The sequence below is a fragment of the Myzus persicae genome, unplaced genomic scaffold, assembly GCF_001856785.1.
Source record: "Myzus persicae strain clone G006 unplaced genomic scaffold, MPER_G0061.0, whole genome shotgun sequence".
Lineage (NCBI taxonomy): Eukaryota > Metazoa > Arthropoda > Insecta > Hemiptera > Aphididae > Myzus > Myzus persicae.
Genome location: NW_019101158.1, coordinates 522,160 through 527,525, shown reverse-complemented (window position 1 = coordinate 527,525; position 5,366 = coordinate 522,160).

The window sequence follows — 5,366 nt, the reverse complement described above, 5'->3', positions numbered from 1 at the left end:
AAAATATGATTGAATATTGAATTAAAAATGAAAATGGGTAGAGGGGCACGGCCGCCCGCAGGCAAATGAATTGTAAGAATCCAAATGAACAAAATTTAAAAAATATGATTGAATATTGAATTAAAAATGAAAATGGGTAGAGGGGCACGGCCGCCCGCAGGCAAATGAATTGTAAGAATCCAAATGAACAAAATTTAAAAAATATGATTGAATATTGAATTAAAAATGAAAATGGGTAGAGGGGCACGGCCGCCCGCAGGCAAATGAATTGTAAGAATCCAAATGAACAAAATTTAAAAAATATGATTGAATATTGAATTAAAAATGAAAATGGGTAGAGGGGCACGGCCGCCCGCAGGCAAATGAATTGTAAGAATCCAAATGAACAAAATTTAAAAAATATGATTGAATATTGAATTAAAAATGAAAATGGGTAGAGGGGCACGGCCGCCCGCAGGCAAATGAATTGTAAGAATCCAAATGAACAAAATTTAAAAAATATGATTGAATATTGAATTAAAAATGAAAATGGGTAGAGGGGCACGGCCGCCCGCAGGCAAATGAATTGTAAGAATCCAAATGAACAAAATTTAAAAAATATGATTGAATATTGAATTAAAAATGAAAATGGGTAGAGGGGCACGGCCGCCCGCAGGCAAATGAATTGTAAGAATCCAAATGAACAAAATTTAAAAAATATGATTGAATATTGAATTAAAAATGAAAATGGGTAGAGGGGCACGGCCGCCCGCAGGCAAATGAATTGTAAGAATCCAAATGAACAAAATTTAAAAAATATGATTGAATATTGAATTAAAAATGAAAATGGGTAGAGGGGCACGGCCGCCCGCAGGCAAATGAATTGTAAGAATCCAAATGAACAAAATTTAAAAAATATGATTGAATATTGAATTAAAAATGAAAATGGGTAGAGGGGCACGGCCGCCCGCAGGCAAATGAATTGTAAGAATCCAAATGAACAAAATTTAAAAAATATGATTGAATATTGAATTAAAAATGAAAATGGGTAGAGGGGCACGGCCGCCCGCAGGCAAATGAATTGTAAGAATCCAAATGAACAAAATTTAAAAAATATGATTGAATATTGAATTAAAAATGAAAATGGGTAGAGGGGCACGGCCGCCCGCAGGCAAATGAATTGTAAGAATCCAAATGAACAAAATTTAAAAAATATGATTGAATATTGAATTAAAAATGAAAATGGGTAGAGGGGCACGGCCGCCCGCAGGCAAATGAATTGTAAGAATCCAAATGAACAAAATTTAAAAAATATGATTGAATATTGAATTAAAAATGAAAATGGGTAGAGGGGCACGGCCGCCCGCAGGCAAATGAATTGTAAGAATCCAAATGAACAAAATTTAAAAAATATGATTGAATATTGAATTAAAAATGAAAATGGGTAGAGGGGCACGGCCGCCCGCAGGCAAATGAATTGTAAGAATCCAAATGAACAAAATTTAAAAAATATGATTGAATATTGAATTAAAAATGAAAATGGGTAGAGGGGCACGGCCGCCCGCAGGCAAATGAATTGTAAGAATCCAAATGAACAAAATTTAAAAAATATGATTGAATATTGAATTAAAAATGAAAATGGGTAGAGGGGCACGGCCGCCCGCAGGCAAATGAATTGTAAGAATCCAAATGAACAAAATTTAAAAAATATGATTGAATATTGAATTAAAAATGAAAATGGGTAGAGGGGCACGGCCGCCCGCAGGCAAATGAATTGTAAGAATCCAAATGAACAAAATTTAAAAAATATGATTGAATATTGAATTAAAAATGAAAATGGGTAGAGGGGCACGGCCGCCCGCAGGCAAATGAATTGTAAGAATCCAAATGAACAAAATTTAAAAAATATGATTGAATATTGAATTAAAAATGAAAATGGGTAGAGGGGCACGGCCGCCCGCAGGCAAATGAATTGTAAGAATCCAAATGAACAAAATTTAAAAAATATGATTGAATATTGAATTAAAAATGAAAATGGGTAGAGGGGCACGGCCGCCCGCAGGCAAATGAATTGTAAGAATCCAAATGAACAAAATTTAAAAAATATGATTGAATATTGAATTAAAAATGAAAATGGGTAGAGGGGCACGGCCGCCCGCAGGCAAATGAATTGTAAGAATCCAAATGAACAAAATTTAAAAAATATGATTGAATATTGAATTAAAAATGAAAATGGGTAGAGGGGCACGGCCGCCCGCAGGCAAATGAATTGTAAGAATCCAAATGAACAAAATTTAAAAAATATGATTGAATATTGAATTAAAAATGAAAATGGGTAGAGGGGCACGGCCGCCCGCAGGCAAATGAATTGTAAGAATCCAAATGAACAAAATTTAAAAAATATGATTGAATATTGAATTAAAAATGAAAATGGGTAGAGGGGCACGGCCGCCCGCAGGCAAATGAATTGTAAGAATCCAAATGAACAAAATTTAAAAAATATGATTGAATATTGAATTAAAAATGAAAATGGGTAGAGGGGCACGGCCGCCCGCAGGCAAATGAATTGTAAGAATCAAAATAAAAAATGTGTATTAAAAATTAATGTTTAAGACTGCAGTCTACAATATCAGTATTCCTAAACTGATACCTTTATTGACGAGAATTAGATCATGAAACGATGAATATTTGTAAGAAACTAACTGGTTATCAAAATTTAAAAATTGTTTTTAAAAAATTGAACTTCAGTTAAATAAAAAAAAAATTTGAAGGGGGGCATGAGCGCCCGCAGGCAAATGAATTTTAAGGATAAAAATAAAAAAATTATAAAATAATTTGATAGAATTTAAATTTTAAAATAAAAATGGGAAGGGGGGCATGGGCGCCCGCGGGCAAATGAGTTTTAAGAATCAAAATAAAAAAAATTATAAAAAAATATGATTGAATTTAAATTATAAAATAAAAATAGGAAGGGGGTCATGGGCGCCCGCAGGCAAAAGTATTTTAAGGATCAAAATAAAAAAATTTTTTTAAAAATTGTATTGGATTCAAATTTAAAAATAAAAATGGGAAGGGGGGCATGGGCGCCCGCAGGCGAATGAGTTTTAAGAATCAAAATAAAAAAAAATTTTAAAAAAATTAGGTAGAATTTAAATTATAAAATGAAAATGGGAAGGGGGTCATGGGCGCCCGCAGGCAAAAGTATTTTAAGTATCAAAATAAAAAAATTTACATTAAAAACAAATATTAAAGACTGCAGTCTACAATATCACTATGCCTAAACTCATAGCATTATTTTCAATTATTAGATAACGAAACAATGAATTTTTATAACTCACTAACTTGCTATCAAAATTTACAAAATATTTTTAAAAAACTGAACTAGAGTAAAATTATAAAAGAAAATTTGAAGGGGATCATGGGCGCCCGCAGGCAAATGAACTTTAGGAATCAAAATAGAAAAATTATAAAAAAATATGTTATAGATATGAATTTAAAAATAAAAATGGGAGAGGGGGCATGGGCGCCCGCGGGCAAATGAGTTTTAAGAATCAAAATTAAAAAAATTTATGAAAAAATGAACATTAAAAACAAATATTAAAGACTGCAGTCTACAATATCAGTATTCCTAAACTCATAGCTTTATTTACGATAAATAGAACATAAAGCAATGAACTTAAGCTAAATTATTAAAAAAAAATTGAAGGGAATTATAGGCGCCCGCGGGCAAATGAATTTTAAGAATTAAAAAAAAAATGTATGAAAAAATGTGCATTAAAAACAAATGTTGAAGACTGCAGTGTATAATATTTGCAGTATTTAAGTATACGAACCTAAACCATAGCTTTATGCTATTTTATGCTTAATTATGGAAAAACGTGAAAAAATATGATCAGAGTTCTATGACTTTACCTCAGTTCAATAAAATGATGTGTTTATTGAATGAAGGTTATTATGGATACAAGGAATTATTGTTAAAGAGTTCTAAGGGCTCATTTACGTTAAAGCTATTTTTTACTTATATAGTTTAATGTTTGAATTAAAATAATATTGTGTTTCAAACTGTAACTAGCATACATTTTGAAAAAGTATACAAAAAATTCAAATATAGTAATATTTATATTTTTGTTTTGGTCTTAATTGATAAGTTAGAAAAAAATAGATTATGTGCAATGTGGAAAGAAGTCAGAAGAAAACATTTTGGGAATTCTAAGTCAATATTATTTTAATACACTAAACCTTATATTAAATTAAAACTAATGAATAAATAAATACTGATAACCTCACAATAACTCCTCATACCGTCAACTCTCATTATTTCTTAATTAACATTTTGTTTTATTTTTTGATACATTAGAATTTTTAAATCAGTTTTTATAATTTTTTGTGATAGACAAATCACTAATTAGTATTGACAGTATTATTAATTATAAGTACTTGTACAACGCTAGCCGACTGGCTTTAAAACTATATATTCAAATTATCATAGTTAATTAAGTTCTAATTTATCTTGGTAATATTTAAATATTTTCTTTTATTGTTATGCTTATACAATATCGAATACCTTGGTAGTTAGTAGAAAAAGATCATTGCGACGCACTCGACCAGGGATGATAATATACTACCACTAGCCTACTATCATCACCACAGCTTCAACTATCCATAGCCCTTAGGCGTACTAACCTTTTTATGACTTATTTAACCCTCTGTATTAACAGCATAGTCGCACGAGTTGGGCAGTGTGGGGGGTGCTAGTTTAATCACCCCCGTTTGGCGCGCGACTAACAGAGGGTTAAGTGGGACCCTTAGAATAAAAAGATCCTTATTTTTTTTTCTATTTTTGTGTCCGCCTATCAAGTTGAACTTTTTTTGTTTAATTATTACAACTTGAAACAACTTGTAGCATACAACATATGCGAAAGGCGATAAAGACTTTTATATGTGCATCAACTTTAAAGTATGATTGGATGTACATTTAAGAAGTAACTAGTTAGTATTAATATTTTATAAGCATGTGTTGACCGCGTGTTACAAGAGCTCATCAATGTGACCAGATCTCATTGAGCAATGAATGTTTTAATATTAGAGTGATTATTTGGAATTAATTATTATTAATAGTTATTATTTGGAATCATCGGAGATGAATGATAACTGCTTAACTAAAATTTGATATGTTTCACACTTGTAAGAAGCATTTGAACAATTGGAGACCACACATTCAGATGAAGCGTCTTTCTGAAAGTAACATCTTTTTATCAACTATTTAAGCTTCATATGTCTTGTAGAAATTCTAGGAAGATGTCTAGATTTGAAGCAACTGAATAACATATTGAAATAATTTTATTTTGAAATTCTTTGAGCATTATCTGGATGATAAACTTTCTCCC